This window comes from Solanum stenotomum, chromosome 6 (genome assembly GCF_019186545.1).
Source record: "Solanum stenotomum isolate F172 chromosome 6, ASM1918654v1, whole genome shotgun sequence".
Classification (NCBI taxonomy): Eukaryota; Viridiplantae; Streptophyta; class Magnoliopsida; order Solanales; family Solanaceae; genus Solanum; species Solanum stenotomum.
Window position 1 is genome coordinate 12218259 of NC_064287.1, and position 23787 is coordinate 12242045.

A 23787-nucleotide genomic window follows, 5' to 3' on the forward strand; every position below is an offset into this window, starting at 1 on the left:
ATCTATACTTGGAAGAGGATACTTATTATTAATGGTCACCTTGTTCAACTATCGATAATCGATACACATACAAAGAGAACTATCTTTCTTTCTAACGAACAAAACTGTAGCACCCCATGGAGAGAGACTCCAACGGATGAAACCCTTATCTAACAAATCTTTCAACTCCTTAAGTTATGTCGGAGCCATACGATAAGGAGGAATAGATATAGGTTGTGTATCTTGGAAAAGTTCAATAACGATGTATATTTCCCACTTGAGAGAAATACCAGGTAAGTCATCTGAAAGCACTTCCGGAAACTAATTAGTAACGGAGACCTGCTCGAGAGAAGGGGTTTCAAAATATACATCCCTCACCCTTACTAGATGGTAAAAGCAACCCATAGAAATCATCTTTTTAGCTTTAAGATAGGAGACAAACTGACCCTTAGGCATAGAATTTCCCCCCTTCTACTCTAGGATAGACTCATTTAGGAACTGAAACTTGACTACACGAGTTCTACAATAGATAGAACCATAACATGAGTGCAACCAATCCATACCCAAGATAACATCAAAATATAGCATATCTAGCTCTACCAAGTCAAAAGGAGTAACTCTATGGGACAAGGAAACGGGACACTTTCTATAGACCTTCTTAGCCACAATAAAATCACCAACAGGAGTAGAGACATAAAAAGGATCTAACAACACACTTGGAAGAACATCAAACCTCATAGCCACAAATGGCATCACAAAAGAAAAGGTAGAACCAGGATCAAGTAAAGCATATACATCAAGCCGGAAAACATTCAACATACCGGTAACCACATCGGGAGAACTCTCTTGTTCACCTCTAGTCTAAAGTGCATAGAAACGGTTTTGCTTAGGAGCATTGGAACCCGCACTACTAGTAGTAGCTTGCTTGCCCTCTCTTCCTTTAGCCGTAAGCATTAGGCAATCCCTCACTTTGTCACCACTCTTACCACAACCAAAGCAACCATCCGTGTCGACTAGGCACGTAGCCTCGTGCTTCCTTCCACACTTAGTACATTTAGACCTAGGCAATGAAGATCCACTACCATTATTCCTTTGAGGCTTAGGGTTAAACACCCTATCTTGGTTGAACTTAGGAGGAGCATTGGAGGAACCTTAACCGGAAAAGCTTTGTCGAAATCTAGGATGACATTGTCCATCAGACCTTGCATTTGTGAAATTTCCATCACCGATCTTAGCCCTTTTTGCCTCCCTAGACTTTTCATTGAGTTTCTTCTCTTTAATGTATTGTGCATGTACCATGAGATAAGAGATGTACATGTCATTAATGAGCATAGAGGTATGACACTTTTTGACCACCATTTTGGACACACCCGAAACAAACTTACTCATCTTAGACATTGAATCAGCAACTATTAAAAGAGCACACTTAGACAATTAAGTGAACTTTAAAGAATATTCCCTCACATTCATACTTCCTTATGAAAGGTTAATGAACTCAAGCACCTTGGCTTCCCTCATCTCAAGGGGAAAGAACCTATCAAGAAAAACAGCCTTAAGCTTCTCCCAATCAAGAGCACCTGCATCTTTCGGTCTCCCTTCTTTCCATTGGTTATACCATATTTGAGCCACACCCTTTAGTTGATAAGAGGTCAATTCCGTCTTTTCCAAGGGTGTAAATCCCATGATCATCAAAACCTTATAGACCTCATCAATAAGCTCTTGAGGATCTTCCTCAACTTTGGAACCATGAAACAAGTCCCTCACTCTTGAAGCTGTCGTGCCCACATTTGGGTTCACAGGAACCGCAACCTCCCTATTGGCTTGGGTCATCATGGCTTAAGCCTACACTTTCCCTAAACTTCTCATTCGACACTTGCGCAGCTAAAGGATCAACCGGAACTTAAGGAGCTTCGGGAGGAGCTTCTTGTTCCACATTCTCCGTCACATTCCTTCTAGTATAATCTCTGCCTGAAGCCATATCATGAAGAACATAGGGTAAGGATTAGGAGAGAGACCTTATAGAGTTAAACTCTATCGCAAGACTTAAGAGTAATGAAAGAAGTGGAGTTTCCTAATCATTTAGTAGCCTCTCATTGATAAATGTGATGCACTTTGCACTCATGCACAAGACTCTACTAGACGTGGCTTATAAGGCATCCTAGAACCATTCTATACCTTGCGCTCTAATTACCATGTTTGTTACAATCTAGGGTACCCCCTAGATGTAACATGGCATATAGAACCCCGAATGACTCCATACAAGCATTTAGCTCTCATAACATATGAAATAGAACAATAAGAGTAAAATAATAATCGAAGTTCAAATCCTTTAATAAAACCAAAGCGGAAGTCTAATTCACTTATCTCATCATAGCCATCGAATAAAATAGAATGAAATTGAGCCTAGCCCATACATTATGTTCAAAAGAGAAATACAAGAAATGGAACTAAACAATAAACTCCGTCCTCGAAGCATGAGGACTCACCAAAACTCAAAAATCTCAAACTCAACCACTAGCCACGAAATTGAGTACCCTCACTGTCTGACCCTACATTTAGGGAAATATAGGGAAGAGTATAAGTTAGTACAAATAATGCACAAAGTATGAAAGCCTTAAATCATGCAAAAAGGGGACATTTCATTTCATGACATGCAATTGACCAAGCTAAAAATGATATAAAAGACTTAGAAAACATAACTAATAAATCTTGGTCAAGGAAAGCTAACTTCATCTTTAAAACCTTTGAACTCATATTCAATATTTCTTGAAGTAACCTTAGTTCATTATTACTTGTGCGGAATTAACTTGAACCAACATAGTGATCGTGTGAGCTATAACATGATCCCCACTGTCTCCCACATCGAAAAGGGTTGTCCTGCTTGCCAAGGTAGAACCATGAAATTCTAGCTTAAGTGGATCTTGTAGCTAATCAACTTATAGGGGAACATAGTTAAGGTATAAGAAGATTACTACTTGAAATCCGGCCTCTACTGACGTCTCTGACCCATTCAAAGAAGATCCTGAGACACGTAACAACACTCTTCCTGAATCAGGAGCTGCAAACTCCCAACGTTTCTCTAACAAATTTGAATCTGCTAACATAAAATGACTTGTAAAAATGTCCGCCACTTGATTCTCTGATTTGCAATAGAATAAAACCACTTCACCGTTTTTCTGCACTTCCCTCAAGAAATAAAACTTGATGTTGAAGTGCTTGGTCCTTCCATGAAACACGGGATCCTTGGATATGGCTATAGCATCTTGATTATTCACAAGGATCTCAATGGTCTCTGCTTGCTCCAGCTGCAAATCGATCAAAATTTTCCTAAGCCATAGTGCTTGATTAACAGTGATTGTTGTTGCGATGAATTCTGCTTCAGCTGTTGATTGTGCTACTATTTCCTGTTTCTTTGAGCACCACAAGAAACACCATGATCCAAAAGTGAAACAATAACCAGACGTGCTTTTCATATCACCTGTTGACCCGCCCCAATCACTATCAGAATATCCACGGAGTTTGAAATTCTGACTTTTGCTAAATCTAATGCCATAGGTTAGAGTTCCCTTAAGATACCTAACTACTCTTTTGGTGGCCATCATCTGTAACTCACTTGAACAATTTAAAAACCTGGATAAAACACTCACAGGAAACAAGATGTCAAGCCTTGTTGTTGTGAGATACATCAAGCATCCAATTAAGCTTCGATATACTCTTTCATCAACTAGTTCAGCTCCATCATCCCTTTTTAGCTTTTATTTTAGATTCATTGGAGTACTCACACTCTTGCATTCTTCCATTCTAAATCTTTTTAGAATCTCCTTCATGTATTTCTTTTGACAAACAAAAAATTCATTCTGAGTTTGCTTGATCTCCATTCCCAGAAAATAAGTCATCTCGCCAAGATCAGTCATCTCAAAGACTTTCATCATTTCCTCCTTGAATTCTTCAATCAGCCCTATATTATTTCCTGTCACAAGTAAATCGTCGACATACAGAGAAATAATAATAATGTTAGAGTAAAATTTCTTGACATAAAGAGTCGATTCACTTAAGCTTTTTTCAAAGCCTAAGCCTAGAAAATGATTATCCATTCGGCTGTACCAAGCTCTAGGAGCTTGCTTTAGTCCGTATAGAGCTTTCTTTAACAGATAAACCATATCTTCATGTCCTGGTACGCTAAACCCTTCTGGCTGCTCAACATATATTTCTTCCTGTAGTAGACCATTCAAGAAAGCAGACTTCACGTCCATTTGAAAAATCTTCCAATTTTTCTGTGCCGCAATGGCCAAAATCATCTGAATTGTATCCAATCTAGCTACTGGGCAAAAGTATCAGAAAAATCTACTCCTGAAACTTGTGCATAGCCTTTCACCACCAATCTAGCTTTGTGCTTGTTTACCAAACCATCTGGATTTAACTTTGTTTGAAAAATCCATTTAACTCCAATCACTTTTCTATCTTGGGGTCTTTCCACAAGCTTCCAAGTTTGGTTCTTTTCTATCATGTTCAGCTCCTCCTTCATTGCATTTGTCCAATTTTGATCCATTTTTGCTTCCTCATATCCTACAGGTTCAAAAACAACAACATTGCATCTTTGATAGAGAGTGACATTGTTCCCCTAATAGGTTGATCATCCACCAAGTCATCATAATCAAGTTGTGAATTATGGTTTTTAACTCGGGACTCGTCATTCCATTCCCATTGCTCATCTTCAAGGAATTGAATGTCTCTACTTACCATAATCTTGTTTGTTTGAGGTTGAAAGATCCTATAAGCTTTAGAAAATAAGATATAGCCAATGAAGATTCCCAAATCTACCTTCTTATCTAGCTTGTCTCTCTTAACCTATGGAACATAAGAAAAACATAGACATCCAAATATCTTGAGGTTTTTCAAAACAGGTTTGACACCATACCATGCTTCAAATGGAGTCTTTCCTTCCACTGCCCGCGTAGGCAGTCTATTCAGCAAGAAAACAGTAATGTTTGTTGCTTCAGCCCAAAACTTTTTTGGTAGATTCTTCTCATGCAACAATCATCTCGACATCTCCATGATTGTTCTATTTTTTCTCTCACTCACTCCATTTTGTTGTGGAGAATAAGGGATAGTAAGATGGTGCTCAATTCCATCTTCTTCACAAAAAGAATTGAACATATCTGAGGTATATTCACTTCCATTATCTAACCTAATGACCTGAATCTTGCAGCCACTCTGATTTTCTATCCATCTTTTGAACTTCATGAAAATTCCAGCAGCTTCGGACTTAAACTTCATAAAGTAAATCCAACACATTCTTGTTAGATCATCAATGAAAATAATATAATACCTGCTGCCATTGAGTGATGGAGTTCTTTGTGGACCACAAAGATCGGTGTGAGTGAGTTGCAACTTTTCTGTAGCTCTCCAAGTGGAACTTTTAAATAGAAGTCTAGTATGTTTGCCAAGCACACAAGCCTTACAACTTGAGGGGTTCTCCTCTAAGTTTGGTAAACCATTTACCATTTTGCTCCTTTGCATAAACAATAAAGCTTTATGATGAAAGTTCCCCAACCTTTTGTGCCACGTTTTTGCTACAGTGAGCTAGCTTGGAAAAGCTATGTGTTCCTCGTTCAATAGACTCAAGGAAAAACTTTTTCCCTGTATTTTAATTCTGAATATTTCCTGACCACTAGGATCACTGATCAGGCATGCTTTATCTTCAAATAATAATTTGAATCCATTTTCTAGGAGTTGCCCAACACTTAATAAATTCTGATCAATTTCAGGAACAAATAAAACTTCATAAATAAGTTTTGTGCCTTTGTAACTTTCAATTGCTACAGTCCCCTTTCCTTTCGCTGGGAGGTATTCTCCATTTCCGATCCTAACTCTTGATTTAGCTGATCTACAAGTTCTCTGAAAATCTTCTCATCACTGGTCATGTGGTTTGTACAACCACTGACAACAAGCCAACTTTCACTTGAATTTTTTCTTGTGAAACAGGTTGCTCATCTTCTTGTTTGTCTGTAATCTGTGCATCATTTGGTTGTTGTAGTCCCTTCTCTTTGCAAATAATCTCAGCATGACCGAGCTTGTGACACTTTCTGCATTTCATATCAGGTTTACTCCAACACTTGAAGTGTGGATGATTTTTCCTCCCACAATGTTGGCAGGAAGGATATTTGCCTTCTCTGTTGTTGCTAGTTGCAGTAACACCATTTCTCGTTGTTGTTGCTTCGTAGTTTCCATGATTCCCTTTCTTTCCTTTTCCTTTGTTTCCCCTGGCACTTGAACCGAACTGCAACTTGGCTTGCAAGGCTCCCTCAATGTATCCCTCATGCCTCATCAATCTTCGTTGTTCTTGTGCCTGCAGTGCACTCAATAACTCTGCCAAGCTAAGCTTAGACAGATCTTTAGTATTTTCCAATGAAGCAATAGTTGCCTCATATCTCTTAGGTAAAGTTACAAGTATTTTTTGAACTATTCTATTATTAGTAAGTTCATTTCCAACTATCCTTACCTTACTGGCAATCCCAAGCAACCTAACAGAATAATCCTTAATGGTTTCTGATTCCTTCTATGCTGCATCTCGAATTCTCTAACCAAGTCCAATACTTTCATTCCTTTAATTCTTTCACCTCCCTCGTACTCTTTCTTGAGAAAATCCCAAATTGCTTTGGCTGAGTTACATGTCATTATTCTATTGAAAATGGTGGCAGAAACTACAGCAAAGGGACAAGATTTAGCTTTGGATTTTCCTGTCTTCTTTTCCTTGTGGGTTCTAATCTGAGCCATAGTTGGATTCCCTAGCAGAGGATGCACTTCGTAGTCTTCCTCGACTGCCTCCCAGAAATCACTAGCCTTCAAATAAACTTGTATTTTCACTGCCAGGCTTGATAGTTTTATCCATCAAAAATTGGTGGAGCCATAGCAGAAAAAGAGCATGCATTCTCCATTGTTTTAATGGTGTTTTGCAGAGAATATTTTATGGATAAATACTCAGAAAAGAACCTCGCAAGTCTCACACAAGTCCCTTAAGAAGTAGGGCTCTGATACCAATCTTATTAATTGAAATCTGAAGAATAAATTTTTATTGAACTTCAAGCTGATTAAATAAATAGAGGAGCAGTACAACTAACACAGAACATAGACTGCTAACATGCCTATAAAATAGGAACAACTATAACTAGTTAATAGGATAATGAATAAAAGAAAACTAATCTCCTAATAATCAGCTGAAGTCTCTGACCCATTCAAAGCAGATTCTGAGATACGTAACAACAAAAATGCATAATTCCATAATTTACTTCTTGAGGTTCAAAATCCACTTTCAATCATCAACACTTAGAAAAAATGGATTAGATATGGATTTCATCATAAATACATGTGAAGCTTGCAATACATGCTTAATTTCATAAAACTCTTCCTTGAAGATCAAAATCCCACATCATATAATTCATAACTTGAAAACATGGGGATTACATGGGTTCATGGGAAATCATCATAAAATCATAGTGTTTAATTAGTTCATGCTTAAGAGATCATAATTCAATCATTTAAATCAATAATGCAACGAATCCATGACAATTGAAGAAAACCCTAACTCAAATAGGGAATTCTAATCTTTGAAATTGAGGAATTTGGGAACTCCATGGATGGAAAGAACCCATGGATGAGAGTTATCATACCTTGAATCCAAAATCCATCCCTCAATGAACGAATTGAGACCTTAACTTGAAACCGTAGGTTGAATCTTCTTCTTCTTTAAGGTTCTAGAGAGAGAAATATTTGGAGAGGAGATTTGATTTTTCTTTTGTGAATTTGGAAGAATGAAATGAATGGCTTAATTTGGGGGTTGAAAAAGCTTATATAGGGGTCTTAGTGAAGGTTAAAATGATGTAGTATAAAAACTAATAAATTAGGAAAAGACCCAACTGCCCTTAACAATAATTGCCAGGTGACCACAGACGGACCCCAGTCAACGGACCGTGGTCTGACCCACCGCCCGTCCTGGTGGACCGTGGTTGGTCAACAGAAACAACAATTTCTGGCCAGTGAACCATGGACCCTGACCACGGACCGTGGTCAGGCCTATGGTCCGTAGGTCTAGCCGTGGTCCTGGACCTCAACACAACCCTTAAGTAGGGCCATCCACGGACCACACCTACGGTTCGTGCTCCCATCCACGGGTCGTGGGTAGCCCTCATGGCTGGCACCTGCAATTTCCAAAAAAATTGATCCTTTTCCCTTTTTCAGATATGGGGTGTTACAGAAGTGCATAGAAGAATGGTGTACACTCGAAAAATTCCACCTCAGTTCAAATATCTGTCAAGTTAAGTGGAATAACACTGATACCCCTTTTGGACGCGACAATAACCTAGGAAAACACACTTCAATGCCTTGGGATCCAACTTGGTAAAAAATGGTCGAACATAACACGTGCATCTAAATACATTAGGTTCAACCGAAAAAAGTGACTTGTTTGGAAAGAGAACACTATAAGGCATATTACTAGCAAGCACAATAGACGGCATGCAATTAATAAGAAAGCAAACCGTAGAGACTACATCAGCCCAAAACTATTTAGGAACCTTCATTTGGAATATAAGTGTTTGAGCTGTCTCAAGTAAATGTCTATTCTTTCTCTCAGCAACTCCATTTTTAGAGGGTGTATCAACACAAGAAGATTGATAAAGAATACCATGTTGTCTCACATATGACTGAAATATTTTTGACACATTTTTCTTAGCATTGTCATTTCTTAGAATACTAACTGAAGCATTGAATTGAGTTTTGACTTCAGCACAAAATGCACAAAAGTGAGTAAATACTTATGAGTGACTCTTCATAAAGTAAACCCAAGTCATCCGAGAGAAATCATCCACAAAAGTAATAACTTATGCCCAGTTTTAGAAATGATAGGACATGATCCCCAAACATCATAATGAATTAACTCAAAAGTTGACCCAGCCCGTTATTTTACCCTTGGTTTAATGATGTGCAATGATGGTTTGCAAATCGACATGATTCATATTCCAATGAAGAAATATTCTAAAACTGAGGACATAACTTCTTTAATAAAAGTAGAGAAGGATGTCCCAATCAACAATGTGCATCATATGAAAACACGACACTAGAGCAAACAACAACTTGAGACTCCTACTCATCAAGGATGTAAAGATCATCAGATACATGTCATTTACCAATAACCTAATTTTGTCTTAAGATCACGAAATAGGCAATGATCAGGAAAGAATGAAATATAACAATTAAGGTCTCTGGTAAGTTTACTAACAAAGATCAAATTAAAAGCCAATTTTGGTATACTTAACACAGATGACAGAGTAATAGAGGAGGTTGGCTTAACAGTTCCAAATCCAACACTAGTACAAGTAGACCCATCAGCTATAGTGACTGGAGAGGGAGCTCTGTGTGATTGAAAGCTAGAAAAAATACTAGAATTACCAGTCATGTGATTTGTGGCACCTGAATCAATTACCCATTTATTTTAAGAGGTGATAAGACATGTTTCATCTAGCTTAGCAAATGATGTAGCTGAAGTGAATTTCTTTAATGATTCTAGATATTGAGATAATTTTACAAACTCATGTGTCGAAATTGAAATCATTTTATCAAAAGATGAACTATCAGTAGCAGCAAAACTCATTCTCTTATTGGACATTCTACTTCTGCAGTAGCAACAACACTAATCCCCAACAAATATTTTCCAAACGAAACAAATTCAGTAATGGAACTTCTTCAAAGAAAACAAATAGAACATGTACGTAATAAAAGTCAAATGTAGATCTTTGACCAATGGAACAAAACTTGGTGCTTTCACAATACCTGCCCAAAACTTCAAGCAAACACAAACTGCACATTAAAGATGGAAGCACCAGATAACAATTTATAGAACTCCAGAAGTAGGCTGGAAGAAAGAGTGAGGCAATAACCAGATTCTTTTAGCCAGAAACAAGTGTTTTCTTCTCAGATGGTGGTCTGTTCGACAAGCACCAATAGATCTTGACCGAAAATAACAATAAATGTTGGAAAAAGATGATCGACAGAAAGAAAAATCGATCACAAATATACCACTTGCCGTCACGCACTTGCTGGAAAAGTGTGAACTAAATGGAGTCACCGGAACGTGAGACTCACGAGGTTAATTTTAATGAAAGAGTTACCAGATAATCACTATTAACTTCTAGCTAAGAAACAGTGCCTCCCGGCTATGGAGATGACTCAACTTCGACTAGGCAACGCTAACTCAGCCGAAGCTATAAACTTGGCTCTAATACCATGTTACAACAAAAGTATTGAGTAATTTCAATGTATATTATCCAAAGAAGACAATGATTTAAATATAGGTAAAGAAAAGACTAACTAAGGTAACTAACTATCTAAATCCCTAAGAATCAGCTAGAATATTATATATAAGAAACATATAACTTTGTGATTCTCTAATAATCATTAACAAAGTAGCAAAAGGTTATTTGCTTCACATGGAAAGTACTCTAAGAAGCATGTTTGACTCAAGATAATCACAACTGAAGGAAAATGCACATTGTCAACAGATGCTATATGTCTAGATGATATATAGAAACCAACAGTCACCTACTAAAATTGTGATGCACATTGTTAGACGAAGGAAAATACACATTGTCAACTGATTCTAATAGCAACAGTATTAGTGATGCCACCACCATCACCGATGAAATACCAGCATTTGTGTCGCATTGGTAGGAAATAACAGAGTCTTTGTGATGTTGGTGTTATAGTTGTCAAGAAGTGTGAACTTAGAGAGTACTTGAGAATTGTCTATCAAGGTAGTTTTGTGGTCATGTATAAGTCCCTAGCTAGTTTGTAAATCATTTAGGATTGAAATTTCTTTTTTGTCATAGGTTTGACGGGATCAGATAGACATGTAATTTTTCTTATTTCTCTAGGCTAATTGATGACTATTTTTGTTTAAAGAATAGTGTTCCTAATGATTTTAAACAAAAGAAAACAATTAAAGGAATCAGAGTTTGAAGCCATTAATATGTTGGTTTTGACTTGTCATGTCCTTCTTTTAAGTCCTCTCGTTATTATGTGTACCAGTGAGAACAACCATTTCTCTGAATATTACTAACTAACTTATACAAACGAAGTAAAAATAGTATCATATTGTTCCACCATGATCACGGTTAGAGAGTAAAGAGATCATACATCTAGTGAACAAGCACACAAAGTGTTAAATAAAAGATTATACCCAAAGAAAGTTATCGAAAAACTACAAAAAATTTCCAATAGTATCATCATTGATTCCTCAGTTCCTGAAAGATAGTTTTTAAGAGGATAACAACAACAACTATACCACAATCTCAAATTAATTGGGGTTGGCCATTTAAACCCTTTATAACTATATTCCACTTTATTAGAACATGATTCATTCAAATATTGTGATGTACAACCATCATTCATGTCTTTGTTCTAAGTGACCTCTTTCGAAATGACATTTCTATTGCAATAAGCGAAAGGAAACCTAACACATCGACGATGGTACCATCATAGATAAGTTGGCAGCACAACTATTAATCAATTCCTTAAGTATGATGAATCTGTTGAAGCCAAAGATAATGAAGGAGCTCTCTCCAGCAGCCTAGAGTTAATAAGCACCTCTGGTCCAAGAGAAGATATTCAAGATTGACTAATTCTTTTCGATTATCCTATATTAAAATATCTTGCATCACTTGTAAAGCCTTAAGATTTTAATCAAGTGAGGAACACCAAAAGTTTGGTGATCGTGTGCCAACAAAACCTTGAGTCCAACAACCATCTTTTTTTTTAATAAATTACATCCATGAATGGATGTGCATCTTATTTCTTCCAGAAAAAACTTACATCTTGATGCACCATTGAGTTCAAAGGAACTCAACAAAAGTTGCTAGTTCTTTGACTAGCAATATGTACAAAAGTAAACTTAACCAACAAAGAAGTTGGCCTTGACATATTTAATTCTCATGCTAGGTAATTAAGCTTTATCCAGGTGATAAGCTCCTTTGGAACTGTTGGGGATCTGCTATCAGTTTTGAAGGATATGGCTTCCCTCATTTATGGCACCAAATTTGGCTAGTCTATCTGCCACTTGGTTAGCCTCTCTAAAGCAATGTTCAATACTACAATTCATATTGTTGATGATCTGCACAATATCTTCGATTATAGTCTTGAGTTTAAGATTGTTGGTGCCTCTATTCTTTATCATATCCACAATTATCATAGAGTCTAGCTCAATTATTCAATTAGTCAACCCATTCTGAGCACACAACTCTATCCCATACTTAGCCGCTTTTGCCTCTTCTTTGTTATTGATGTCACAGTCCACTTTGCCGCAAATGCCATAATCATGTTGCCATATTCATTCCTAAATATGCCACCAATGCCAGCTCCATTTTTGGAGAAACTCCTATCAGTGTTGAGTTTCACCTTTCCTATGGTTGGTTTAATCCATTTGATTATCTTCCATTCGGTAGTATGTCTAAGATGCTCCACTATTTCGCTGAAATTTTTCTAGGAGTCTGCCATCTCAAATGTTGGAAAAGCTAACTTGATAGCCATCTTGAGGTTCAACCAGATATTTTTGTCCATTCCTCTATACCAAAACATCTTTTGTGTACCATATTTACAAGAACTCCTTTGTCTCCATTTCTCCCATTAGATTAAAATAGGAACTAGGTGTAAGGTCATTTTGTGGATGCTTACATTTGCTCTGGTCGACCACCATTTTCTGAGAATTCATTTGACGCTCCAATTTGTCTAAGTACATATACTTAGGGGTACCCCAAAAGTGTTCCACATATGTCTAGCTATGTTGTTGTCTATAAAAAGGTGTTGCCCAGTTTCCTTTTGTTTTTGTGCACAACAAACACAAAGACACTCCCTGTCAGTCCCAAACTTGCATAGAGTATCATCGAAATGAAGTTTTCTATGGATGATTCTCCATGCAAGGAAATAAATTTTAAAAGGAAGTTTAGGATGTCATACTTGACTGGTGGTGAAATCCTCTTCTTTGTGCGTTCTAATAATGTTCCACGCCGACTTGGTAGAATATATGCCTTCTGTCTCAAGCTCCCACATAGCCATGTCTTTCTTGGGGCACTTACCAATATGGATATTAGCTACGATACTAACCATTTGATCAGGAAGAAATTCAGCAAGCTTATTCATATCCCAACACCCTTCTTGAATGAATTCACTAACTTTTGTTTTAGAATAAATGGACTGGTTAGTGAAAATCTTAGCTAAAGCACCCTTTCCAGTCCAATTATCCCACCAAAAATTGCACCCTCCATCATTGATCTTCCAGACAATGTGTTCTTCAACCTTGTGTTTGATTTGCATACATTTCCTCCAAGTATTGGATTGAGGAGCATTAATAGCTTTAGCAATAGGGCCTACTCTGGTACAATATTTAGCCATAACAAACGAGGCCCAAAGAGATTGTTGGGTCCTCAGGTTCCACCATCTCTTGTATGCAAAGCATTCCCTGATGTCTACAAGAGTTTTAGTACCTATATCTCCCACATCCTTGGTGTTACATAATTTATCCCACGCACTCCAATGGTATTTGTTTTTGTCTTCCTGAGTCCCCCAAAAAAAGATAGCGATGAACTTTTCAACGAGAGTGAGAGTAGTTTTGAGGAGATTGAGAGCTGCGAGAGTATATGTAGGGATAGCTTGGATGACACTTTTGATAAGTAAAACCTTCCACCATAGGATAAATGTTTAGCATGCCACCCAGAAAGTTTGGTGGTGATTTTGTTAACTAAATCATTAAAGTAACAGATTTTCCTCTTTTCGATACAGATGGGGGACCCCAGATATGTAAAAGGAAATTGCTTGTGTCTAAAACTTGTTTTATCAGATCCTATTGATCCTAGAGGGTGAGATTTTACTGGAAGTGCAGAAAAAACTCTTCTCCTGATTAACCTTTTGCCCGGAGCTTTATTCATATAGCCTCACCTATTTCATGACAACTTTAATAGACTTTCTTTTGCCAGCAGTGAAAATGTTAGGACTCTTAGAGAAGGATTAAGTCACAGGACGATGAACACAAAAATCTAAATCAATTGACTTTGACTTTCCTTTGTCTTTGTTCGAATTCCTAGATCAACCTATTTTTGTGTATAACTTCAGCTCATTGAAGGGAGACGGAAACCTTAGAGTTCAATGGAAGAGAGAACTTCTATCTCTTGCTTTTTACTAAAATATGACTTACTGAACTTCGATCTCTTGCTTGTTCCTCGTATTCCTCCTCATCTCTTATCAGCTCATTGTTGATAGTTTCAACATCAACATTTTCTATATTCACAGTTTCCTTGTTCTTGTTCTTTCGCTTTGCTTGAGGTCTACCAGCTTGAGTATTTTGTTCTACATCTTCAGCATTCTGGTAGTTAGCATTCGTGGCCTTACCATTATCTTTGGCATTGCTTGTTTCTCCTTGTTCCGCTCTCTTAGCTTTAGTATTTTCCCTTTTTGCCTCCATGATCCTCTTTCTCTCCAAGATCCAACAATCATTCATATTTTGTCCCAATTTTTTGCAGTGTTTGCAAGATTTTGGGATATTTTCATATTCCACCTTCTGGGTAAAACCAGTTAGTGGAGAGCCTTCATGTTCGAGCCCCACCCAAACCTTGTTTAGCCTTGGTTTGAGTAGGTCGACTTCTACCCTCACCTTTGCCATGCTGGGTCTTGTCTTACTTTCTATTGTAGCGTCAAGGGATAGAGGCGTCCCAATGGGGATAAGAAGTTGTGTAACATATTGCCAGTTGTGCTTATGAAAGGGTAATTCAGGTAAGAGAACCCATACCGGAACGATGGGGATGCCCTCCTCTGGCTTGAAGTCGGGGGTCCATTTTTGCATCCACATTTGCAATCCCTCTATTTCAATCATTCTTCTATACCAAACATTATGAAAGTCTTCATCATTCGAGCAGTCGATGAACACATTATAGTTGTCGTAAACCCCAAATTTGACAGAGCCTTTGAGCGCTACCAATTCCTTGAATTTTGATCTAATTTTGTCAATTTGGGGACTAGGTTTCAAAAAATTTCCAACAATGGTTCTCCTACAGTCTTGTGCCATGATTCTGTAATAGTCCGCAGCTTCGAAGATTACTGCTGGAACACCGTTGTGAGTTGTTTGCCTTGCCATCACTTTTTCACGTTTTTGGGCAGATGGAATTGTTGTCGACGACGTCACAGAGACGAGAGGCATATGAAATTTTCTCTTGTACTGAGTCGTTTGGTGGTCCAGTCCCTTTAGGAGTTTCTAGTTTCCCCCTCAGTCCCACCAGACCTTGTCTGTCCGGTGGTTCCATGACGGAACAGGGAGGAGAGAGAGTGTAGAACTAGTCGTTAATAGCCGTTGTGAACTTTTGTCCAACAACCATCTATTTTACATGGTTATATGATGTTAGAATTTTAGGTTTACGGGCACATATCACAGGTTTAAACAACTAAAATAAACGCAGAACATACAATTTTATACACTTTAGTAAAACAAATCAACAAAATAAAGAAACAGAAAAATCGAAGAAGCTAGGCAAAATAATCAAAGAAAGCAGAAGTGTGATTCTTACAAAGTCGAGGAGGTTGAACACACTCAAGATCAATCATCACAACAGCACGAACTGAAACCTGAAAGAGAGAAATTAGAATTAACAGTTTGATTAGAAGGAGATGATATCTTACTACATAAAGAGTGATAAACATACTCCACAAGTCTGCTGCTTCTAAATAGGGTATAAAAAGGTGGTTGTGTGAGGGTGTATAGCATCTTATGCACAAGGTTAGATCCTAACCCACTCTTTTGCTGATTAAAAATATAGCATTTTGAATTTGTGTGGACTATTGGATTGATATTCTCTTATTATTAGTGTGAAAATTTAAGCTTGTCGTGACCAAAATAACAAGCTTAAATACGAAATTTTTAACTATGCAGTTCACATAAAAAAACTATATCATATTATAAGGTAAAATTACACTTTTGAAGGATAATGCAAATTTGTTCCTAGAAAGTATAAATTAACAAATTTATTAAATAATAACAATTATTGCATCTCATTTTGCAGTATATCAACACATCAATAGATACAACATGCCAACGTGCCACACCAAAAAAACTACTGGAAAAAACCTAGATGGTTCATAAAGCATAAACAAAATGGAGCTTTTCACAAAAAAAATTCATATTCAAATTAAACGACATAAACTTACTTTGAAGAGAAGAAAACTCTAACAAAATGTCCACATATTATTACTCCCAACAAAGATCAGTAAAAATCAAGTGAGGATTGAAGTAAGAAGAAAAGTTGGTTGAGTTCTTCAATAAAAAAGAAAGATGTTGATTTCCGTTTTAATAGGCTTGAACAGAGACCTAAAGCTTAATTTCTTTTCACAAACCTGAATATCAGGAGATGTAGACCGCCCTGATTTTTCTCCAACCATGATCAGTTCATAATTCTATGGATTTGTGGGTCTCTCTAGTTTAACGGTCGAGTATCTAACTCCCGTATTGGAAAGGGTGCAGAAATGGGTGTGGTTGAGAGAGTACAAGTCATGGGTGTCAAATGGGTATACATAAACTCAACTAGGAGTATCTACATTTCCTCATGTTTTCTATAATCAAGCACAATGTTTAAAAATAGACATTAAATTTATTTTCATGAGGATTAAACAAGAAATACTAGAACAAAAATATAAAAATAATTTATATAATAACAAATTCATCCAAACGAAATCAATGCTCAACCATCACTCGCAGTCGCAGCATACTTGTAAGGAAAAGCCATCATATTTTTAGGCTTCTTTGCTTTTTCATCTCCTCAACATAATGGCTCTTCACTTGCTGCAACCGTGGCAATGCAGGTACGTTTTCTTTATTTGTTGCCATGTTTCCATATGTAAATATAATATAATATTCAATTTAATCTATTAATCTGTCTTCTTGATTTTCTTCTATAATTTTTATATTTAATTCATTTTAGTTTCAAACTTTTTCATCTCACACCAATTTAATCATACAAACAAAATACACTATATAGCACAATTCATAAAATTCATACTAAAAAAGGACAAGTAATAATGCTAAATGAGAAACAAATAATTATTTAAAAAATATATATTTTTGGACTCACATCAACACCTCACACTTAAATTTTTGCTCTTCTTCGAGCTAGCATTAAAGCTCCTCTCAAAAAAATCATACTAGTAATGCCACCATTTTGGTTGATACAAACAATTAGGCCATCCACAAATTTTTAACATCAAATACACTTCTCAATCATTATGGAAGATATACAAATAAACAACAAATCTCTCACCTCCTAACCTCAAGGAAGGACACTGAACCTATCAAATTTCAGCTTGCTCACCTACTTTCATCAAAGAAAGCTAGTAAAACCACGTATCTATCATGAAACAGGTGTCCTCACAAGAAGAAATAGTCAACATACTCAATTTAAAAGAGTGAATATAAATTAAGGACTTAGCATCAAAGAACAACTCTCACACTCACAAATAAAATTCACATGTATGCACAAAGAACCATAGGTTTGCTCATTATGTACATCTCCACTAATTAAGCATGCTTGAATAGAATCAAATAGGACTTTGATAGGTTTTAATGAAGGCTTGGGGACGGGTAGAAAAACAATATAATAGTGACTTGCACTTCCCTAAGCACTTTGCACTTCTAGACTTCATCACCCATTATTTATATTTTTTTATTTTCAGTCCTCTCTTCAACAATTATTTCACAAGAAATTCTCGTTATCTCAAGAATGCTTCAATTATGTTTTTTTTTTCTCTTTTTTTTTTCTTTTTCATGCCACATTCTTTTAAAGGAGGATTTTGACATCACTTTGTAGCTATCATTGATTACTTTTTTTACTGAACCGTTCATTTTCTTCAGATTTAACACTTATAATAAGTCTATGCTACAATACTCAAGGAAGCAAAGTGCCAAAATTAGGGATTCAACAAAAGAGTCGAGGAAAAAATAAGGCTATCAGCAAAAGGTCATAGGCTCAAGAGGCTAACTAGTGATATAATGTCTGAAAAGGCTAAAATTTACAAAAACAAATCAAAGAAAGTCTTTTATCATCTTCTAAACAAAGAAACAATTTTATTCCGCTTCAATAACATGCAGTGCAAATTCTAGACAAAGATGCAAAATATGAAATAAATTCTCCAATTCAATAGTCCACGCATAATCTCAAAGCATAATCCGCAATCACAATATAAGCATATGGCATGGGTTCCTAGGAAATTCATCAAAAACATACAATACAACTCAATTCATGCATAATAAGATCATATAGATTGAATATAGCCACAAACAATTGAATCCATTAAAAAACATGCAAAATCCTAGAATTTGGATTTAAATCATAAAGGAGGTTCGAAAAAATCTTTGGAACTCAATGGATGAAAGAAAATCATACCTTGATAAATCACAGGTCTTGAGTTTGCAAGAGAAAAGTTGAAGTTTGAAGAACCCTAAAATTTCCTTTGAGAGCCTTGGCGAGATTTTCGAGAGAAAACCTTGAGAGCTGTTGTGAGTTTTTGGTGAATGGAAAGGAATGGGTAGATTTCTAAGAGTAAAATCGGTTATAAGATTTAGTTATATGGTCAAAATGTCATTGTTTAGGAGTTAAAATAGTGGAAAAAACCCAAATGACCATAACTTAAAATATACCTGAAGTGACCTACAATCCGTAGAAACTTCTACGGACCGTTCTGATCTTTTGTAGAGCAAGTACTGGAGGTCTAAAATTCAATCAATTTCCACTAACGGTTCCTACAGTCCGTATATTTCCTACGGGCCGTAGACACCAACCGTAGAACCTAAAGTCAACTAGAATTTTCACTGAGTGTGGAACCCCTCATACGGGCTGTAGAACCTTCTACAAATATCTTGATGGTCCGTAGTAAAACTTCAGAGACTTCAAAACTCTAAATTCCAAGACCATTTCCTACGACTATCTTCTACGGACTGTAGGACCTTATACGGTCCGTAGGTGTCTTCCGTACAACCTGCACCATTGCCAAAAATGCAATTTTCCCTTCCTCGTCAACTTACCATTTTCAGGGGTGTTACAAACCCAAAATCTAAGTTCACGATGACATACACCCTAAACCTAACCCGGTGTGTAAGCTAAAGAATCCAACTCAAGAATCATCTCAAATGTTCCAGAAAAAACACTACAAGAAATTAAATTTATTGTGACGACCTTCACTGGCGACCACTTTAATTGCCACAATCTATTAGTGTTTAGTGGCGACTCATAAATGTTGCCACAACAAGTGGAACCTTTAGTGGCGACCCTTATTGTTGTTACAGAAAGTAGGATATTTAGCAGCGATTTTGGTGAGATCACCACTAATTATATTTTAAATATTTATTTTTCAAAAATAAAAATTGGGTTGAAACGACATTTGTGGCGACCGATAAATAATTGCTACAATAAATATATTGGGGCGACTCATGTCGCCATTACTTTTGCTTAAATTTTTGGAAAACAAATACCGTAGTAATTTTAACTTAAAAAGGAAATGTTTTCTTCCATTTATTTATATCTCTCACTTACCAAAATTACTTCTCCCTGATACCCCAAAACCCTAGAGGTGTGAGGGCCACTGAAAAGCCCTATTTTCCCAAATCCAATTTACCAAATCCATTGTTCCTCTTTCCTAAAACCCTTCCTGCTAGTCGTGCGTGTCATTCAAACCCCCTTATCTCAAATCGACGTTGTTTAAGAAGACTTCAAATTGTCGAGAAGTGGCATATGTTGTTTCCTTGGTTTCCTCTCAGATTCGTAACTTGGTAAAGATTTTTTTGCTTTTGCATTTTTACTTTCTACTTGATATGACATCGTTCTTCCTTATTTATGGTTGTGTCAAAATTTAATTTGATTTTTGGAGTGTTTTCTCATTAAATTTTGGTTATTGTTTTAGTAGTCAATATTTTGTGTAGATTTCCTTTTCAAATCTGGTAATGGTGTAAAATTGAATAGAAAAGCCAGATCCTTTGAATACGTTTGAGAATTTCGCTCATAGACTCTAGGTTTAATGACAATTTTCAGCATCTACAAGTTAAGAGGTCTGTTTGTTTTGACAATTTTCAGCATCTATATTTAATGACAATTTTCAGCATCTATGAGAATTTCATAGATTGAAAAAATTAGAGCTTATTCTGATTCAATTGGCGTTTTGAGGTTTTCTTGATGTATTTTGATTGAAAAGATTAGAGCTTTTTGTGGTTCAATTGGTGTTTGAAAAGTTTTATGCTTAGTTGAGGTTTTTTATTTTCAATTTCCTCCTATTAGAGAAAAAAGATTCAAGAGTTAAGGTAGAATTACTGCAGTTTTTGTACATTTTAGTTATACAGACTTATATTGCAAAGTCTCTTTGGATTGAGCGTCTTTGTTGGTGAAATGGTGATACTTGTGTGACTTTTTGGTTATAAAATAAACTCGAATGACTTTTTGAGATAAAATGTCGTTAGTTGAGTGGCCATCTGATAAATTTACTTGTAATATCGCAAATTTTCATACAAGATATATCCGGTTAAGATCCTCGATTTCTAATCGTTTTCCTTCTTGGCATTTGTTTCTTAGGCACTAGAAATTAAGAAGACTACATCAAGCAACAAGATATGACGTTACACTGTATGCGCAAGTGAAGTTGTGACGTTCGTCATAAAAAAGCCAAAAATCAAGACAATCATTTTGGAATGTGGTTGGTAAGGAATTCAATTTGCTATTTGATTGATCCACTCAATTTATTTTTCCATTTTTGTTTCTTTCCAATTTCTGATTGTAGCTATATAACAAAGAAGACAGCATATTCAAGACATCACATTATGGTAATGTGGACATGTTAAAATTAAAAGTCAGGGAAATTCAAGAACATAAAGAGTATAGTAAATATATTGGTTCAGTTTGTTTGTGTCTGTTGCTATCTTATTATTTATAGATGTAGTTCAACCTACACTTATTATATGTCAATTCTCAAAGTTCCTTGAAATGTATTTTTTTTTTCATTATTTTAATGCATCTTATATAGCACAATTCAAGGCTAAAACAGTAATAGCTTATGTTCTCTGTTCCTCACTATACGGCATAAACATTTCATTAGACTAATTCATCAATAGATGCATGACACAACATGTCAAATCTTTATCAGCATAATTAGCAATTTTTCTACTAAACTTGTATATGCTTTTTCAATATGACATAAGGGAGAAGATTAAGTACATAAATATCACATTATTGGATAAAGCTATTATATTGCTTATCATTGTACTAATGCAAAGATTGTCTAAGGCCTTATAAAATTAAGTACCATGTTTGTTTTCTTTATCCATTTTATTTTACTGCCTTCCAACATCTTGGAGTACTATTTATTATATTTACATTTAAAAGTATACATTGTATATTATATTTTCACTTAAAAGTCTTTTGTGTTGTATCTCTTAATATTAGCATGTAAGAATCTTTTTATCAGTTGTAATGTATCACTTTGGTGTCATAAATTTGCTCCACATTGCTTTGGCTAATGCTTTTTTGTATTGGGTTAATGTGTTTTTATTCGTTTCTTACATTAAACTTTTGCCAACTTGTAGAAAAGTAGCGACTGATTTTTCAAATTTCAGAATTTCTCAAGCTTGTTCCATTTCTTCTGCAATTAGGATTTGGTAAGTCTAAATTCATTTTCTTACTTATTGGTTGGTGACATGATTTCAATCTTGGGGATCATTATATTGTAGATTATCATTTGCTGTCCCTTTTGCATTTGTCTTTTCATAGTGTTGGCATGGTATATCTCTGTTACCACTTTGACATACTTCAACTATCACCCACTAGTCAAATAACTGCTTAACTGTGTAATCTTTAGATGTGCTACAATATCTTGTGTTTTGATATGCGATACATTGTTCTCCTTTTGTGTTTATACCCCTTTCTCCATTTTCTTAAAAGAACACAATGTTTATTTTTAACAGATGGTTTCAAAGTGAATCTTTGTTTTTTTTTCTTAACAGGGACAAGGTTCTTTGATGATGGAGAAGTGTTGATAAGGAGCTTGAAGATATTATGATTTTTTGTAGTTGAGAAATATTTTTGACGTTGCTTCCATAATAAAAAAAAAATGGACAAGTATAATATTATATTATTGCAGCAATTAATAGTACAAAAAATATATTAGTTTTTTTTAAAGAGAAGTTCTTATTTGTGGCGACTTATTGTCGCCTCTAAAAGTATATTTTCTATTGTGGCGGGTTAATGTCGCCTCTGGTACTTTTCAGTGGCGATTTTTGTCGTTGCTAAGGAAGTTTATTTAGTGGCGACCCTCTTGGCTTACCCATTGACTATTTGTTTTTGTTGCGATAGTAAAAACATATTGTGGCGGCAGAAGCTGTCACAAAAAGAACGTTTTGTGGCGACTTCTGTTTGTCGCCACAAATAACCTTTTGTTTCGGCTGTAACACCAACGACCCTTCAGTTGCCACTAAATGTGTTTTTGTGGCGACTTTTGGGTTTTTTGTGGCGATATTTGCTGCCACTAAAAAACTTATTTCTTGTAGTGAAAGGTAAATACGCATATGATACTTTTAGAATGAAGTCGAGTCATAAATGAAGAAAAACCAAAATACAACATAGAATTACCAAAACTTGGTATCATAAGTTTTAAAGAGCAATCTAACACAATATTTGAATACAAAATACAACACTCATCTTTGAAATATACATACATGTAGAAATGAAAGATGAAGTTGTGGTGAGATCCTCGTTCGGGCCTTTATTCAAGCTTCATCTTTCATTTCTTTCTTCACATATTTCAAATACAAGTGTGGTATGTTGGATTTAGATATTGTGTTTGATTTCTCTTTAATAGTTATGATACCAGGTTTTGAGATTCTTTGTTGTATCTCGATTCCTCTTTGTTTATGACATTACTTCGTTCTAAAATTCTCATATTTGTGTTAACATTCATTTTCACAACATTTGAGATAATTAGTTGGATTTTTTGGCTTATACACTGGGTTGAATTTGGAGTGGGTGCCATCATGACCTCGATTTTTGGGTCATGACAATTAGTATATTTTCATGTTTTTTTGTAAGTAATACATGTGCATTTCGTAGTTGGGCGTCGATAGATATTACAAGTATATTGTTTTAAGTTGATTTTCAATTTCACTTTTATTTATTTATTTATTTATCAGGACATAGAAAACAAAAATGAGAATAAACACATGTGATGACATATTGGACAAGATAGTGATTCGTGCAACAAAGATTCTGATACAAATAGCCAAAGGTAGTTCATTCTCATTCAAATTTGGATAAAGGTTAAAGGGATCAAGAGATATGAAGAGTCTCAATACAATTCACCCATTCCAAAAGGTAATAAGACCTTATTTTTGAAGAGAAGAAGATATAATGTACAAAACACCGGACAAGGCTTTCTCATAAATAGTCATTGATGGTCAGAATTTTGTTGTTGTTCCACTAAAAGTTGTAGTGGCAAACCATTAAAAACTACTTTTCATCATCATATTCTTAAGTGCAATAGACCATCTCATTTCACTATCCTTTGTTTGAAAAGAGATGTAGCTACTAGATTGTCCAGAGGTGTTCGAACTAGAGTTGATATATGTGATTTGGTAATGAACTTACAATTTATCATTGAAGACATTTCTGATTTACAAATTAATAAAGTTGTAAATCGAGCGTTGGACCATTTACACTATGAAAATGATTTGTCTGTAAAATATGAGAAATG

General features: G+C 35.7%; 2 long non-coding RNA genes across 2 annotated transcripts in view; one reads left to right on the top strand and one right to left on the bottom strand.

The window, feature by feature from the left end:
• LOC125867758 (uncharacterized) overlaps positions 1–23787 on the bottom strand; it is a 32845-nt gene that overhangs the window by 4918 nt on the left and 4140 nt on the right. Inside the window, exons 2-3 of the long non-coding RNA XR_007446666.1 lie at positions 15582–15639; positions 2466–2528 (exon numbers count right to left, since the gene is read on the bottom strand). This is a non-coding gene — a long non-coding RNA (uncharacterized LOC125867758). The remainder of the gene's footprint in view (positions 1–2465; positions 2529–15581; positions 15640–23787) is intronic.
• Positions 19612–22186, top strand: LOC125867757 (uncharacterized). The gene is made up of 4 exons (XR_007446665.1): positions 19612–19828; positions 20622–20746; positions 21629–21700; positions 22046–22186. It is a non-coding gene; the product is annotated as an uncharacterized LOC125867757 (long non-coding RNA).